This window comes from Sus scrofa, chromosome 15 (assembly GCF_000003025.6).
Source record: "Sus scrofa isolate TJ Tabasco breed Duroc chromosome 15, Sscrofa11.1, whole genome shotgun sequence".
NCBI lineage: Eukaryota > Metazoa > Chordata > Mammalia > Artiodactyla > Suidae > Sus > Sus scrofa.
The window spans coordinates 4,091,079-4,109,106 of record NC_010457.5 but is presented as its reverse complement, the minus strand read 5'-3'; the positions used below and the strand labels follow the sequence as shown (position 1 = coordinate 4,109,106).

The 18,028-nt window shown below is 37.2% G+C and overlaps 2 protein-coding genes across 26 annotated transcripts in view; one reads left to right on the top strand and one right to left on the bottom strand.

The window, feature by feature from the left end:
* Window positions 1-12,568, bottom strand: part of ORC4 (origin recognition complex subunit 4) — a 79,794-nt gene extending 67,226 nt beyond the window's left edge. For 2 of the 11 annotated variants that reach the window (XM_021076121.1, XM_005671606.3), the window contains exon 1: window positions 12,373-12,496. The gene's annotated coding sequence lies outside the window, so the exon portion shown is untranslated. The other 9 variants (XM_021076117.1, XM_005671604.3, XM_005671603.3 and 6 more) reach the window with 9 other exon arrangements.
* MBD5 (methyl-CpG binding domain protein 5) overlaps window positions 12,648-18,028 on the top strand; it is a 446,601-nt gene continuing 441,220 nt past the window's right edge. For 8 of the 15 annotated variants that reach the window (XR_002339404.1, XR_002339406.1, XR_002339405.1 and 5 more), the window contains exon 1: window positions 12,794-13,464. The gene's annotated coding sequence lies outside the window, so the exon portion shown is untranslated. Of the gene's footprint in view, window positions 13,465-18,028 lie in introns of all 15 variants that reach the window. The other 7 variants (XM_021076099.1, XM_021076105.1, XM_021076110.1 and 4 more) reach the window with 5 other exon arrangements.

Genomic DNA, 18,028 nt, shown 5'->3' with positions numbered 1-18,028 from the left:
AACATATCTTTGTAAGGAGAAACTGAAAATAACATTGCTTTAGGGAGAAACCACTTGAGAATTTCTAGAAATTATTCATGTGAACCCAAAGTCTTACAATTTTCCCCAAAAATCTTAAGAACAGTATGTTTCTAATGAGACTTTCAGTTTATGCAGGAAACATAAGGACACCAAATTCCTATAATTTGAGTACTAGGGCCAAGGAAATTATGTTCTCAAATCGTGTTTACTGGAGTTCCTGTCATGGCTCAGTGGTTAGCAAACCCGACTAGCATCCATGAGGATGCGGGTTTGACCCCTGGCCTCACTCAGTGGGTTAAGGACCAGGCATTGCTGTGATTTGTGGTGTAGATTGCAGACATGGCTCGGATCCCATATTGCTGTGGCTCTGGCATAGGCCAGTGGCTACAGTTCCAACTGGACCCCTAGCCTGGGAACCTCCATATGCTGAGGGTTCAGCCCTAAAAGACAAAAAAAAAAAAAATTGTTTACTAATAAATAAATACACAGTGCCTCCTCCCCCATCAGCATGTTTAGGTAATTTTGCCATGACAGATGAAAACTTGAGTTTAAAACATTTTTACTGTAATAAAGAGATTTGGCTTTTTTCTTTTTTATGGGAGGGAGTGCTAAAAAATTATCTTCTTTTTTTGCTTTAAAAAGACAGCTTAGAGTTATTTCTTGTATTCAATACAGAGGAAAACATCCTTTTTCAGACTCCAAATCAGAAGAATGCTTAAAAACTTAACTTATTCCTTGCACTGCAAAATAAGTGTTCATTGTAATGACTTTAAGATAGTAAAGTATACTGTGTTCAACATAATTAGAGACTCACTTGTTTTTAGCATGATCACCAAAGATAACTTCCTCATTTTCACACAGAAAAAATGAGACACAAATTTATTCTCACTCAGATCCAGTTGCAGGCAAACTGAAGTTAAGAATTCAGGTGCAATAGATCCATCTTTTTCTGTAAACCTTTTTACCCCCTCAAGGTTAAAAGGCTGATGGCAAGGCAACTAATTGATAACTGAATATGAGCAGATAGATTCAAAACATATGTTTCCTATATTATTGTCATTCTTCATATACCTTTTCTCATATAAACACCATTCTCTGTCCCAAGAAAATGCTATTCCTTAACCACCGAGGTAAGAAAAACAATAAAAACCACCATCATTGAAACAAAAATGCCCAACAACCATAAACAACAGGGAGAAATGAGTTAAAAAAAAAATTAAATACCTCCTGACCAATCAATTTCCTAATTCCTAAATAAGACAGAACTAGCTCAGGACACCAGGTCACTCCCTTGAAAAGTCAGCAGGTAAACAAACATGGAACCTTCAACAGTTGTAATAAAAAATAGTCTTTTCTAAGTAAACATAAGAAAGCATATGAGGAACAGTTTTTTCTCCCTTTGGTGGTAGACCAAACTGCATTGCAATGAGTTAAACCTAACAATGGCTCAGAAGCAGAACCTTCCCCTTTAGGAAGGCTGACCGGGTGTACCAGTTAGTTAATCTTGAGTTCCTTAGAACTGTCATTGATATTACAGAAGAAACAATAAAAAAGGATAAGGTTACGCCATCGGAAAAGCTAAAAAGCTGAAATGACCAGAATGCTGAAGAAAAACACATGGGCTAAAAATCTCTGAGAATAGAAGCAGTTACAACCCATAATTAGTAAAAGAAAACTTTTGTAAAACTAAGTTTGCTCAGCAGAACTCCAGAATAACTGTAAGATCTAAAGTAGCAGCAGTGGAGTTCCCTGGAGGTCTAATGGCTAGGATTTGGTGCTTTCACTGCTGTTGCCTGGGTTCCATTCTTAGTCTGGGAACTGAGATCCAACATTAAGCTACTACAAGGTGTGGCAAAAAAAAAAAGAAAGAAAGAAAAGAAAAGAAAAAAGAAGTAACAACAGGATAAAGATCATAAGGGAGACAGGAAAAATAAACGGTAAAGGATTTTACCAATCTCTAACTATGAATACTCAATAGCTCCATTTATTCCAACTAAAGGCAACAACTAGAGATCTCTAAAAGTAAGAGCTGCTTCAAAAAAGTGGGGACTAAGGTCTGAGAAGGTGAGGCGGTACTCCAGATAACTTTCTGGATCTTTTAAGAGAGGAAATCTCATCTCAAAATACAACATTTTCTTTATATTCTAGAAGAAAAATTTGTATTTTCCTTTTAACTAGCCTCCAAATAGACCCACAGTAGTTCTCATATTCTAGTGTTCATTTCTTTGAGTAATCCCCTACCATATCATAGAACTGGCTAGTATAACTGACAGGTTATTGTGGAAATGATGGAATGTGAATTCTGAGGATATGCTTTGACTTCCCCTAGACCACCTGTTCTAGTAAAGCCACTGCCACATAGCAAAGACAGTCAGGCAACCCTATGAAGAGGTCCATGTGGTAAGAAACTATGTGCTTTTCCCAGGAGTCAATAGTAACTTGCCAGCCACATGGGTGAACCAGTTAGAAGCAGATTCTCCAGCTCCTGTCAAGCTTTCAGATGACTGCAACGCTAGCTAATATCTTGACTACAACTCATGAGAGATCAAAAGCCACAACCATCTACCTAAGCTTCTCCTGAATTCCTGACCCACAGAAACTGTGTGAGAAAATAAATGCTATTTTAAACAACTAATGGGTACAACTGCTTTGGAGTGTTTTGCTACATAGTAACAAATAACTAATACACACTTTTTCAGAATTTATTTATTTTTTTTGTCTTTTTGTTGTTGTTGTTGTTGTTGCTATTTCTTGGGCCGCTCCCGCGGCATATGGAGGTTCCCAGGCTAGGGGTTGAATCGGAGCTGTAGCCACCGGCCTACGCCAGAGTCACAGCAACGCGGGATCCGAGCCGCGTCTGCAACCTACACCACAGCTCACAGCAACGCCGGATCCTTAACCCACTGAGCAAGGGCAGGGACCGAACCCGCAACCTCATGGTTCCTAGTCGGATTCGTTAACCACTGCGCCACGACGGGAACTCCCTCAGAATTTATTTTTTAAAAAAGTATTGGATGTTCTTAGAGATTATCATACTAAGTGAAGTAATCAGAGAAAGACCAATATCATATGATATCACTTATATGTGGAATCTAATGATAAATGTATGAAATAATTTACTTATAAAATAGAAACAAACTCATGGATTTCAAAACCAATCTTATGGAGGGAAGGGAGAAATTGGGAGGATGGAAATAACATGTACATTTAGCTATATAAAATAGACAATAAGAATCCTGTACAGCACTGGGAAATCTATTCAACAGTTTATAACCTAATGGGAAAAAAGAATTGATATATGTATAAGTGTAACTGGTTTACTTTGATGTACACCTGAAACTAACACAACTTTGTAAGTCAACTATATTTCAATAAAATAAAAATAAAAAGTGTTGATAAGCTGGTTACGGAGAATTGGTCATGAGTACTATAAATTTCCTCTTCCAAAACAAAAACACTCCAAAACCCACTGGGAACTATATCTAGTCACTTATGATGGAGGATAATGTGAGAAAAAGAATGTATATGTATGTATGACTGGGTCACCTTGCTGTACAGTAGAAAATTGATAGAACACTGTAAACCAGCTATAATGGAAAAAATACAAATCCTTTTAAAAAAACCCCAGCCCAAAACCAAACCACAAAAATCTTAGAGCGGATAAGGAGTGCAATCCTTCTGCATAGCGCAGGGAACTATACCTGATCACTTGTGATGGAACATGATGGAGGATGTAAGAAAAAGAATGTGTATACACACACACACACACACACACACACACACGCATGTCTGGGTCACTGTGCTGTACAGCAGAAATTGACAGAACACTGAAAATCCACTATGACAAAAACTTTAAAAAGCCACAAAATCTAGCGGATATGATCATGGTAACATTGAGAGAAAAACATATGATATTTTTGAGATAACAAGAATACATATATTGGTTTCTGCCCCTGGCTTCTGGCACAGAAGAGCTCCAGAAACTCCTGTAACTTCCTAAGAGCACCAGGAGCATTTTTTCTAGTTATTAGGTAATGGAACCCAGTTCCTCACACAGGGATCTTGAAACTCTTGTAATTTCCTGGGTGATAGAAGTGCCTTTGTTCTAATGAGGTGTTTCTCAGTGGGGTCCTGAATGGGTCCTGGAAGAGAGGTGGTCAGTAGAAAGACCCATGATTAGAATCTTGGAATTTTCAGCACCCCACCCTCTCCATTCTGTTGAATAGGGAGAAAGACTAAAAATGGAGTTAATGATCCATATTACCTATGTAATGAAGCCTCCTCCATAAAAAGCCCAAAAGTATGGGTTTTGAAAAACTTCTGTACTGGTGAATATGTGGAGGCGGGAGAGCAGCAGCCACTATACCCTGCCCTAAGCATTTCTTTCAAATAATGGTTCCTGAGTTAACATTCTTTCACAGTACACTGGTTACCTAGAAAGTAAAATGTTTCTCTGAATTCTGTGAGCTGCTCTAGCAAATTAATTGAGCCCAAGGAGTGGGTCATTACAACTTTTGAACTACAGTGGGTTGATCAGAAGCACAGGTGACAACCTTAACTTGCAACTGGCATCTGAAGGGGCAGGGGGTATCTTGCAGAACTCATTAACTTGTGGAATCTGATGCTATTTCTAGGTAAAGAGTGTCAGAATTACGTTGAATTATAGGACACTCACCTGGTGTCTCGGAAGTGCTTGGTGATATGTGGAAACCTGCCCCTTTCCACAACCTTAGGCTGAAACTAGGTGCAGGACTATACAGTTTTAGGCAAACCTATTAGTAAAGAAGAAAATAAATATGTAATGTGCAACTTACAAAGGAAACTAAGTAAACCAAAATACTGCATAACAGAAAATAAAGCACCAAATTGATGAAATAATTACTCATAAAAGATAAATAAAAAGTAGAGGCAGAAAACCTGAACAAATTAGTCATCACAAAAGAAGTGGAAAATGTGCTCGAAACCAAGCACAAAAATGGCTATAGACCCAGGTAGCTTGGGTCTAATTTTTAACTAAACATTCAAAAAAACTTCAAAAAAATTAGTTCCAATATCTAGAAAAAAAGGATATAGGCCTTTTGACATTATTCTATGCACCTGATGTATTCTTTGTTAATAAAACTGAACAAGGGTTAAAAAAAAAAACAAAAAACCTTTATAAAGTTGACAGAATTCTTAAAAAGAGTCAAAGATTATGGTTCAAATATTTATTAGCTATGTATATAGGAAAAAAATATCTTTTAGAGAATGCTAGGAACTTAGTTCTTTAATTTGAAATAGGACAAGTATCAAAAACTCACTGTAGGAGTTCCTGTCATGGTGCAGTGGAAACGAATCCAACTAGGAACCATGGGTTGTGGGTTTGATCCCTGATCTAGCTCAGTGGGTTAAGGAATCCAGCATTGCCAAGATCTGTGGTGTAGGTTGAAGACACAGCTCGGATCTGGCATTGCTGTGGTTGTGGCATAGGCCCAGCGGCTATAGCTCCGATTTGGCCCATAGCCTGGGAACCTCCATATGCTGCGAGTACAGTCCTAAAAAAACAAAACAAAACAAAACAAAAAAAAACCTCATTGTAAAGAATGTTGCAAATAAAATCATGAACAATGTGCTCACTACTACTACAAATATTTAATAGCATTCTAGAGAAAACAAGTAAATTTTTAACTTTTAAACATGTCAAATGTATGAAATTATTTTAACATGAATTTAAATACAATATGCTCATCAGACATTGCATCAGAGTGGTGCTATAACACATTGGACATGATACAAACTACCCAGCTTTTAGAGGAAATGTTTTGGGTATTTACTCATTATAAAGTAAGCTGACTGACACACAGGCTGAACTAGAAGTGATTAAGAGAGCAATATAAGTTGATATTTCTGGGTCATGTATATGTTAAAAAGTATATTTTTATAAACTACAGAAAGAAAAAAGCACACAGGAGAACATAAATATGTGCATGTGTGTGCCAAAAGAAAAGCTAACACACTCAGAACTTTAATCTTGCCAAGTCTGACCTCAATCTTTAGGTCAAAACTTCATACTAATATTGATTCCCAAACTAATCAAAGCAGCAGAATAAAATATAAAGGACTACGATTTTGTTGTGTTTTTATTGGAGATGAGGAGGGAGACTGAGAAAAGAATGTAAGATTAAGAGTAAAAATTTAGGAAAAACTAGCAACCCCAACACATACTTGTTTGAAGATAAGCATCAAAGGCAGAATTGGGAGTGAAAGAGGGAGACAAATGGAAATAAAAGGATGGGAACAATTCCCTATTCTAGCTTCCATCTACCTTCTAGTTTATAATCTTGAAATCATATCTTATTCTTCCATTAAAGCATCAGTAAAATGTACAAAGCCATCCAGTCTCAGCAGCCAATCCTATTCAAATAGGATAAACACAAAACAGCAAAGTCACTTAATAATCAGTACTTTAATTTGGGCTAGAAATTCACTGACAAAGTCATCTCCAAAGATCTGCAGTGCTAAAGTGGTTAAAATTGAAGAGAAGCCTCTAATTTCACTCCATCAGAAGACAAGCAGTTCTACAAAGGGTAATACAGAGGGACTCTTATACCAGGGGATACAAGGCACAGTAGAGGATGAGAGTATAAAGTTTAAAAAAAAAAATTCAGTGTTGAGATTCCTGAGCTCTACTCTCACTGAAACCTAGAGCACTGTTAACATCTCAGAGCAGGAATCTCATGATGAGCAATAGCGACATTCTGAACTAGATAATTCTTTGTTGTGGCTGTCTTGTGCATTGTAAAATGTTCAACAGCACCTGCAACTTCTATCCACCAGTTTTCAGTAGCAACCCATTGCCAAACGTGTCTCTAGACACTACCAAATATCCCCTGGGGGATCCTACTATCACAGCAGAGAACTACTGACTTAGAGGAGAAGACTGGGAAACTTTCCTTGTTGGACTCTTATTAGCCCAAGAGAAAAAGCTTCCAACCTAAAAAAATTGACATCAGGGTTTTCCCCTCTAAATATGCCCCAGTCAAATTTTTCCACCATGAGAACTATCAATAGCAAGCCCACATTAACAGAGACATTACATAGGTTTCCAACACTACTTACACAAATTTGAACACACAATCAAGGATCACAATATAACTGAGGAAAGCCTCCAAAATGAGAGACTTAAAATTAACCAACAAAAATAAAAACTTAGAAAAAAACAAGTATGTAGTGAAAAATTAGAAAACAAAACTTTAAATCCATAGAGTGGGGAAAAAAAAAAGCTAGAACGCCACAGAAAAAATACATACATCAAAAAATATTGAAAATTCAAAATATGATAGGAGAAATGAAAGTCTCAAGGTTTGAAAAATTAAATGTTTCCAGAAAGTGTAAAACAAAGGGCTAGGAAAAGATGAAAAATAGAAGAAAAGAAACAGGTCCAGAAGTACATTGTCAAATTGCAGTTCCAGAATCAAAAACACATAGGCAAGAAAATTACAGAAAATGTATTAGAAACTTTCTCAGAAACTTTCAGAGCTAAGGAATACAAATTGCCAGACTGAAAGAACACATGAAATGTAGAGCAAAGCAGATGTCTGTGGACCTATAATAAGTCACCTCACATTACTGTGACATTTCAGAACACTGGGTACAATAAAAAAAAAGATTCAATAAGAATCAAAAAGTTTGCAGAAGCTTCCATGGGGTGAAGAAAGTGAAGTCCAGTTTAAAAATAAGAATGGCCTCAAATTTTATATCAAACACAAAGAGTTCCTTCACAAATCTAAAGAGAAACATTACAAGTTTAGAACTCTACACCCAAACTAACAGGGTACAGTAAAGACATTTACAAGAACATAATCCCACACATTTGCCTCTCAGACACTTATTGGAGACTGCAACAAAACAAAATGTGTACATGAGACAAAGGATTACAGGATTACATGGGATATAGCAAACAGAGCATAGGATAGAGGCTGCATGAGGAGCAAACACATTAAGCAACCGGCCCAAACAGATCAGAATATCCTGGGAAAAATTTCTTGAAGAAGGTTGAACTGATAAAAATAATTTATATCTTTGAACCTATGGAGAGAGTATGCTGACAACTAGCACACAGTTTGGAATTAAAATACTCATAAAAACTGAGAAACTATACAGACACTGAATGGTTATCTACCAAAAACTAAGGTATCAGGGAACAATGGGAGAGTTCTGGGGGTTTTTCCGTAAAAAATCCAAAACTACATCATTCACAATGGGAAGTCAAAAATGGAAAAATCAAGAGACGGTAGTATAGGATGTTATCTGGAAATACGGAAGTAAACACCAAAAGGATCAGCCAAGAAGTTTTTAAAGGGTCTGCCCCTAGAGTGGGGGAAATGGTGGCTGTAACAGTCACCCTGTCCAACATCATACAAGGTGAGGGATAAAAGTTGAATCATTCAGTCTGCAATGGGCAATACTCTGGAGAACCAAAGGATATGATAAATAGTTATGGGCTGTTTTCAGTAGTAATTCATGTAGAAGCAGTTGATACTTTAAGAATGTGTTTTTACATTTGAAACTGTTAAGTTAAAAAAAAAGATACAAACTGCCTGGAAATATTTTCTAAATTTTAATTAATTTGGCATCTTATACTGTACAGATCGATGTGATTTTATGATTTTTAAACTAATGTGTGACAATTTAAAACAATTTTGGCTAGAAGAAAAAAAAATCTCTAAAATTAAAAAGAGAATAAGGGTTCTATTTATGGTAATGGCAGATCAAATCAAGCCAACTGCAAAGTCAACAAGAAAGCTTAATAATAAAAATCAAACAAAAATAAGTCAATCTGATATTACATGACAAAATCTAGGAGAAAATAAACGAAGAAATACACACTCAGTACCTTCTTCCTGAGGTTTTCCGTCTATCCAGAATAAAAGACTAAGAAATAAAAAGAAAGACCAAGTTACTGGTGACTTTGCAGAGCTATTGGGAATTTAAAAAAAAAAAAAAAAAATCAAAGGCATAGAGCTTATCTAGCATGTGCACTCAAAGAAACAATCACCTAATTCTGAGACCTTAAGGGCAGCATCATCAGGAAAAAGGAGAACTGGAAAGCAAAACAAAGCTTGTGTGATTAGAAGCCCTGCTTAACATCATGTATATAACAGAAGGGATCCCAAGATTTGAACATGAACTAAGTGACTTAAATGGTAGCATCCCTAAACAATTTTCCTAAAAAAAAAAAAATTTCTTCTTGAGGAGGACCTTATTCTAAGACTCATGTATTCCTAACATTTTTCAAATACAACCATCACACAGGCACACTAGGAGAAAAAAAGAAAATCACGAACACAGAAAATGACCCATTAAAAAAAAAAATCAAGAAACTGGAATTCTGCACTACAGACAACAAATTAACTACAAATACTATGTCAATAAAGGCCACAACTGTAATTTTTAGCAAGTAGCTAGAAACAGTTAGGGTGGACATAGGTGATATATTTCCTAAAAAGATGTGGATCCGTAGACTCAAGAATCCCAATGAGTTCAAAACGGGAAAAAGAATTCCATACAAAAGCATCATGAAGAAACAGCAGAAAATCTATGACAAAGAAAATATTTTTTTAAAGGCAGATTTCTTCTAAGCAGCAAGAATTAGACAGCTGACTGCTCAAAATCAATAATGGCAGCCCCCCACCATAAAACAGTGGAACATCTTTAACAGGGCTGATAAACAACCACAATCCTACAATACCCCCAAAACATTTTTCAACATTGCAGGTGAAACAGACATTGTAAGGTAAGCAAAAAAAATTAAGCAATTTGGCCATCAGTATGTCTACATTAATTAATTTCTTAAGAGTGTATACTCAGGCAGGAGGAAAAAGATTCCCAAAGAAAATTCAGAGATTCAAGAAGAGATGAAGAACACCCAAAATGGTAAATATATCGACTCAACATTGATAGCAGAAAACAATGCTGCCCAACTAGAATACAAGGCCACTCACACATGTAACTTAATATTTTCTAGTATTCACATTTAAAAAAAGTAAAATAAGGTGAAATTAATTTATTATAATTTCAACAAGTAATCATAATAAAATAATTTTACACTGTTCTCATACTAAATCTTAGAAATCTGAGGTTTATTTGACATTCACAGAACAACTCAGATGCTAATTTGTCATCAGAAATATGTGGTCTTAATTTTTATAAAGTTTACAATTGAGACAGTAAACTTACATACTCAGGTTGTTCCAAGCATACTTAATGAATCTTCCGACAACTGAATCGAGTATCGATTTTCAAATTTAAATTAACACAATACTAAAAATACAGTTTCTCAGTAATACTACCCATATTTCAAGTGTTCCATAGCTTGTGGCTACTGTACCAGATAGCAGAAGTATAGGACATTTTCCCTGGAGTTAAAATTACCCCCCAAAATTCAAATAACAGTAGCAGTATATAAGTCAGTAAGAATGAAATGAAGATAAAGCTATTATTCAGGATGTGAGAAATGCTACAAGCACAGAGAAGATATTTGCCACAATGCTCAAGTCTTTATGTAAAAACACAGACAACTTAACTGGACACAATCCAAATGTCTGTAATACTGAACTAGTTAAATTTTGATTTATTCACAATAGGACTCACTACACTACACTTACTATACTATAAACATTACTATACAGCAATAAAAATACATGAACTAAAGCTAACAGGATTAAATATTGCATAGTAAGAGAAAAATTATACATAACTCATTTACATATAGAAAAAAACGTGTATTGTTTAGGAATGTCGGAAAAGGTGGTTTAAAAACACTTGAAATAAAATTAGGAAATCATTACCATAAAAATATCATTACTACATTTAAAAAAAAGAAATTGTTACCATAAAAATCCAGCCATCTTTGGGAGTACTGAAGAGGGAGGAAAGAATAGGAATGGATTGGCGGGGGGAGGGCGGAGCATTGTTTTCTCTCTTTGGTAGTGATTACAAAGTGTGCACGTTATAATTATTCATTATACTGCATATCTACGACTTGCACACTTTTTTGCACATTTTTATTTTGTCGTAAAAAATTAAAAACTTGTTACGTAAGGCACTTTTATTGATTTGCTATAATTTTTTTCTGTTCTAAAGTGGCAAACATTTGGTTTCAATATAAACAAAATGTTAAGGCACAGGTGTCTAGTTTTTACTCCATTCGACAAGATTACTGCACACACAGAAAGTGGTAAAAGCAGTCAATGATGCATGAATAGGATCTACTGTCAAAACACATAGAAGTAAAACGTAGAAAATAAGTAGTAACTTTAACTAAGAGTACGCTGAAGGACACACCACAGAATTAAATAATACCAACACAACATAAATATGTGGAATTTTGGATTCCCGGTCTTAAAAGAAACTATACATGAGTGATAATCTTTCAAAGCACCTTCAAAAGAAGTTAACTGAAAGACTAGAATGGTTTTAGTTATGATTGTATGAACTGAATGTGAAAAAGAAACGGTGCAATTTTACTGAAAAAAATACCTTTATTAATGAAAATCCATGAATCTTTTCTTAAATATTCTGAATTAACATAAGGGAAGCATTATTTCCAGCAAAACCAGTTGCATTTAATTGAAAAACCAAAGGCTAAATCCGAGGCTAGTAACCAAAGTAATTTAAAATAAAAACCCATTAAAATAATTTTTAAAAACCCTCATCTACACTACAGAAAGGGAGAACTTTGATGATATACCTTCCTTATCAACGGTAACATACAATATCAAGGATTACACAATCCCATATCCTTTTCTAAGAACAACCATAGGCGTTGTGGTGCAGCAACAACGCAAGACAGGGAGAGAAATTCCACTCGAGACATCCTAGCTTATTCCCTCCCCAAAGCCACTCCAGAATTCCTAGAAGGATAGCGAAGTAAGGATTGATGGTCATAACATCCAACATAAGCAATGCATTTAATGCTATAAGTTGTCAAAAATCACACAGCTTGTCTCCCTTGCTAGGCAGGTCCCCTGCTTTGAGCTGAAACAGTCATCAGAAGGCTCCGGAGATCCAATTTTTCTCTTACACCTGGACCATCACATTCCTCACCACCACTGGGTGTAGTCTCCACCTGCCATAGATTTAATCTCATCAGGACTCCCTAAACTCTTCAAGGATTCGTCGCCCGCAGGCTCACAGGAAGGCTATGAGATGGAAGAAGCCAGCCTAGTTTCTGGCCTGCCTGGCCTAGACAGGCCTGCCCCCCTTCCCGCATACCCAGTCTCCAAAGCCTTCCATCCTCCCCTTTTCGATTCGCCTTTAGCCAGTGGCGCCCATGGCCTTCGTTCTGAGGCCAGCCGACCCCCATGTTACCTCTCACGAAAAAGCCAGCCCTTAAGAGGGCAGAGCGGTATTCTAGAGACCGCGGAAAAGGATCCACAAGCTCCTCTCGCCGCGTAGTCAGCTCTACCTCCCCAGAGGCTGCCAGCTATACACCACTACTCCCAGCGTGCCCCGCGCAGGGACCGCCTTTCCCACCACTCCCCTCTCCCGCCCAAACACGTGACCTCCTTTTGCCTTGGTCCACGCCCACTTCCGTTCCTCCACTTTCCCTTAGGAAGGAGGAGGGGGCTGGGGGTGTTAAAGAGTAGCGACTTCCTCCTACTCCCCGCCCCCGCCCCTCTACCCCCTGCTACAATGTCTTCCGGGTCGCGATCGCCTCGGAGCCTTCTGGGAAACCTTCACATTTCCTCCCCTCCCCCTCCTCCTGCCTTCAACCAACCAGCCTCCCGTCAGAGAGGGACATGCGCAGTGAGTGCCTCCCGTCTCTTCTACCCGAACCCCCCCTCCCCCCCAAGCAGAGAGACCCCAGCAGCAGCAGCAGCTGATGATGAAGAGAGAGGCAGTGGCAGAGGGGGGGCACCTTTTATTTCTATTTTTAAAGGGACAGGACACTAATTTTACCCCACTTCAACCTTGAATTGAGGGGGGTGGGGGGAAGGCGGCTGAGTTCCTTCCCCCACCCTCCAGCCCTGAGACCTGAGAGGGGGATTGAGCCTGAGAAAGAAGGAGAAGGAGTTTCTTCTTCTTCCAAACCCCCCCATCCACGACTCCTACCCCCTCACCCCTCCACTAGCCTCCCTCCCGAGCCCTCTCCATCCTCCTCCTCTTTGGCCGTGAGAGGAGAGAAAGAGACCAAAAGCCTCTTAGCAACACAGACCCTTCTCTGCTGCTGCTGCTGCTGCTGTTGCTGTTGCTGCTGCTGTTGCTGCTGCTGCTGCTGCTGCTGCTGCTACTGCTGCTTGGCCCTGGCTGGAGACATCTCACTACACCCAGGAGCAGCCACTTCCCCAGCTCTCCTCCTCCTTCGCCTCCTCCTCCTCCTCCACTCCCCCCCTCTTTATTACCCTTTGTGTCATCCTCCACAGCTCCAGGGAAGGCACTCAAAAGTGGGGGGCAGGAAAGGTAAGTGTGTCTGTGGGGGCTTCATTGCCTTCCTGTGGCTCTGACTTTAACTCTGGGGCAACAGTAGCACCAAACCACATACGCAGTGGAGCTCCCGGGTGAGGAGGGGGTGGTGCTGGGGGGTGGTGAAGGAGGAGTAGGAGTGGGGAGGGGTGTGTGAGGTGGGTGCCCATCCTGTCAGAGGAGGAAGGGCACTTTTTATTTTTATTTGCTGTTGTCAAAAGTGGTTTCTCTCCTCCAGCTAACATCTGATTGTGTCTTGGCTCCAGTGGGGGAGAATACAAAAACAACCCCCTCCTTCCTCCAATGAGGCGCCAGGGAAAGAGACAGAAAGAGGCACACTTTCTAGATGTCACTTTAAAAAATCATTTGGAGAGCTTTTTTCCTTTTTTCCTAGGAAAAGCTCTGCTGCATTTGTTTCTGTGTGGGAAAATGTCGGGATCTGGATTGTATCGGAACTGCTTATCCATTTGTAGACCTGAGTGTTTTCCCCTTTTTGGTTCTGTATGTGATTTGGATGTTGACTTCAGTGTTGGAACAGACTTGATTGGTTTTTGCTTTCTGGGTTTAATTTTCCTTTATTCGTTTTGTCTGACTTGCATAGAAAATTTCAAATTTTTGGTGATAGAGGCCTTTGGTTAGGTTTTGGCTTGTATTATTGCTTTTTTTTGTTAAATGTTTGTTCATATATTAGCATATGAAGTTCATAGCTCAAAATACTTAAAGTTTAAATGCCGCTGGTATTGTCTCTCTGTAGCTACGTTCCTGATATTTATTTTACATAAGATGAGAATATTCGCTATTTCATAATATGGGTATTTTCCTAATCTTTGCAACTTGTCTGAACAAGTAATCCCCATTGAAAACTTTTATGTTGTTCTGGCTTCATGGAAGGCCAAACCTCTCCATCAATAGTTTGCTGGATTGGTACCACTTTCAGTTTTAACTGAATTATTTATTTACTGTTGTAAATTGAGATGAGTTTTTTATCTCTTGGGGGTACTGAACCAAATTGCTCACTATATGTGAAAGGAGAAAAATTTCTAAAATATGGTTTTCTGAGTCGAAGAAATCATGATGTTGTAGTTAGTATATGCATTGTAGATGTTAATTGAAAGATAAATCCAAATTTAGGTTTATAGAGTAATAATCTTGATAAAAATATCTATTCTCCATTTTCACTTGGCATGTTCTTAGTGAAAGATTTTCAAATCTAGTACAGTATTTGATTTCACAAATGTTAGAAAGTATGTTTCTGATGTAGGCCTTTTACCAGGGCTTACATTGGAAAGTGGTATTTTGTTTCATATGTACATTTCTTTATCCTTTCCTTAAAGATGGATGCACACATTCATACACACACACACACTCACTCACTTTCTCTCTCACACACACCCTTTTTTGTAACTGCATTGGTATCTCTGATCCCATAATTTATGTCAGCAAAAAATATTCTCCTGTAAAGCAGCAATTTTGTGATCAGACTGGCAATATGAAAACAGCAATTTGATCAACTAGAAAGGATTGAAGAAAAATAATCTCGAAGGATATTTGACATAAATATTAGACATAATAATACTTTTAATTTTTTGTTTTCTTAACGGTACAACCAAAACGTAATATGCCTATATTTTAGTGACAGGAAAAGCATTGCATATGCAGAAACTTGTTCTGTAAAATCTTAATTACTGATTGAGTGCGAAAGTAGACATTTACACACAGGAAAAAAAAAGCTGTGTAGCAGTGAACATCATGGTCCTAGTTCCCTCCTTTCTATTATAAATTTTGAACAGTTTTGTACCTTTTTCTGAGATTTAATTGGTACACTTAAGCAGAAATCTGTGCCAAGTTCAAGTTTGTCTTCCAGCAATACTACTGTTCCAGATCCACCTAGGATTTCTTGTCCTCATCTTAATACTTCAGCAACCTTAACCTAAGAGATGGAAAGTAAAACTTAGTGAAGAAATCTTTTTTTTTTTTTTTGGTCTTTTTCTAGGGCTGCACCCGAGGCATATGGAGGTTCCCAGGCTAGGGGTCTAATTGCTCCTGGCCTCTGCCAGAGCCACAGCAATGCCAGATCCAAGCCGCATCTGCGACCTACACCACAGCTCATGGCAACACTGGATCCTTAACCCACTGAGCGAGGGCAGGGATCAAACCCACAACCTCATGGTTCCTAGTCAGATTCTTTAAACCACTGAGCCACGACGGGAATTCCAAGAAATCATTTTTAAGTAAAGTGAATTTTGTAGGTAATTGGGGTGGTGCTGTCCCAGTTGGCAGCTGAGTGAAAATCAACAGCTTGATTATAATATCTTAACTTTGTTTCTGTTTTCCTTTGAAAACATTCCATACCCCAACCCAGGGTAAGGCTATATGGTTTGAAGATTCCACACCTCCTCTAAGTTGGATGAAGATCTACCCTTAGAAAACTATGTATTTTTATTATGGCTTATTTTTAAGTATTAAGATGTATTTTAGAATTGTAATTTTCAACTGGGTGATATCTTGGATGTCACTTTATCCAACTCTTTATTTTCCATATTGCTAAAGTTCAGAGAGTTCAAGGAACTTGCCCAGAGTTCCAAGGCCTGTAAGCGGACAGCACATAGACAAGAGAACTCTGATTCTTGATACTCACTTTGCCATACTACCTCATTATTTTTTGTCAGAAATGAAACTGTTGTGCACAGTCTGTGTATGGCACTTAAAGGTTAAATGAAGACATTCTAAGAATATGAGATGTCTGTAAAGCCTCAGTTTTGTCCATATAATTCAATAATCTGTTGAGTTTTTAAGAGCTACTGATTTCTCTCATATGGATTATTATTATTTTGAGATATTTCAGCTTTCCCTAATGCTTATTTTTCCTTTGTACTTCTTATTAATCAAGTAAGAGTAAATACATCTCTTACTTTTGTATTAAGAAGCTCTATCTCTTTCATTCTCTCTCATTCCTTCTCTCCCCTTCCCTGTCTCTCTTTATATATATATATGTATATGAAGAATGCATATTGTAATATAAATGTTTACTTGTGATTCTTCTTCGGTGAACTGCTTAAGTAGGACTAAAGATTTTTTCTTGTTCCCTCATAGCACAATGTCTAGTTCACTGTAGGCCCTACTGGTTGTTTGTCATAATTGATATTAGAGTTAGGAATATTTGAATTTCTTCACTCTCAGATATGGAATTCCTTCTTTTTCATCCTTTTTCCTTTCCTTCCTGCTACAATTTATTCACTACTATGAAGATTTTTTCTAACTTCACTGTGGTTCTCCCTTTTTCGAATAGCCAAATTAAATCCTGTTAACCAATAGTATTCATAATAAGTAAAAACATATTCTGTATGGGCTACAACTTGATGAAAATGATTTATTTTAAATAAAGGTTAATCAAAAAAATTCCTGTTAAAAAGATTCTAGCAAACATTCAGAATACACTTAGATTTCATTTCATTGAGTAACTGGTACAATAGGTTATTGGAATAATTAGGCTGCTTTTACCAGCTCTATAAAGCAACCGTTACTTAGGTGACATGTTTCCCTGACTTTGTTTTTTTGGTCCTTACCCAGACAATTATCAACTTTCCAGTTTTCTATGGATATGAAGATTTACTCCTAGTCATCAGTGGGACCCCAGGAAGTCAGCCAGAAAGCCTATGTCCAACTTATGTACCTTTGCAAACTTGTCTGTATTTCGAATGTATGTGCAAAACAGATTGTACTTAGTTATTCATTAAACATTTATTGAGCATCTTATGTATGTCAGGCACTGTGCTAGTCATCTGAGAAACAAGGATGGTCCCTACAATTTAATGTGAAGAGGATCTTAATTAACTGTATTCCACAAGTGTATTGGTCATATCTTTATTTGATGTTTCTACTTAAATAAATTTTATTAACTAAATAGATACCATTAGGTAGAAAAATGCATGTTTAAGAAGAATATTTCTGTATTTTATTAGAATAGAGAAATGCAAAGAAAAATTTTCCACTTAATACTGTATTCTAGGGATTTCTATTCTGTATATAATTCACTAATTTTAGACCTATTATTTCACTATTTTATGAAAATAGACCATGTGGCTATCACTGCTGGTATTTTACTGCTATATAGTTTTACTTGAAGATGACCAACACTGTTCATTAAAATATCTCATTAAATTATTCCCCCCAAAAAGAAATCTAACTCTCTAATCTTAAACATTTTTTTCCTCCAAAGTAACTTTTTCATTTTTATATCTCATATAACAGGTTATCATTCATGGTTTGTTGGAAGACATTGTACATTAACATTTTGAGCATTTAATTATTTTCTACCATAGCTTAAGCTGACAGTATGATTTAATTATCATGAACTAATTATAGTATAGACTATTTAGGAGTTTTGGAATTTGTAATGTGTTGTAGATAAATTTGGAGAATTTTGGAGGAATCAGTTGCAGTTTTTAACTTATGTGGTATTGTTTCTATAACTTTAGTAAAGTTATTTGGAATTTCTTAGTTGAAGGATGTTTCAAAAAACTGAGAATACTATCTTAGTTCTGTCATGGTTTTCATATGT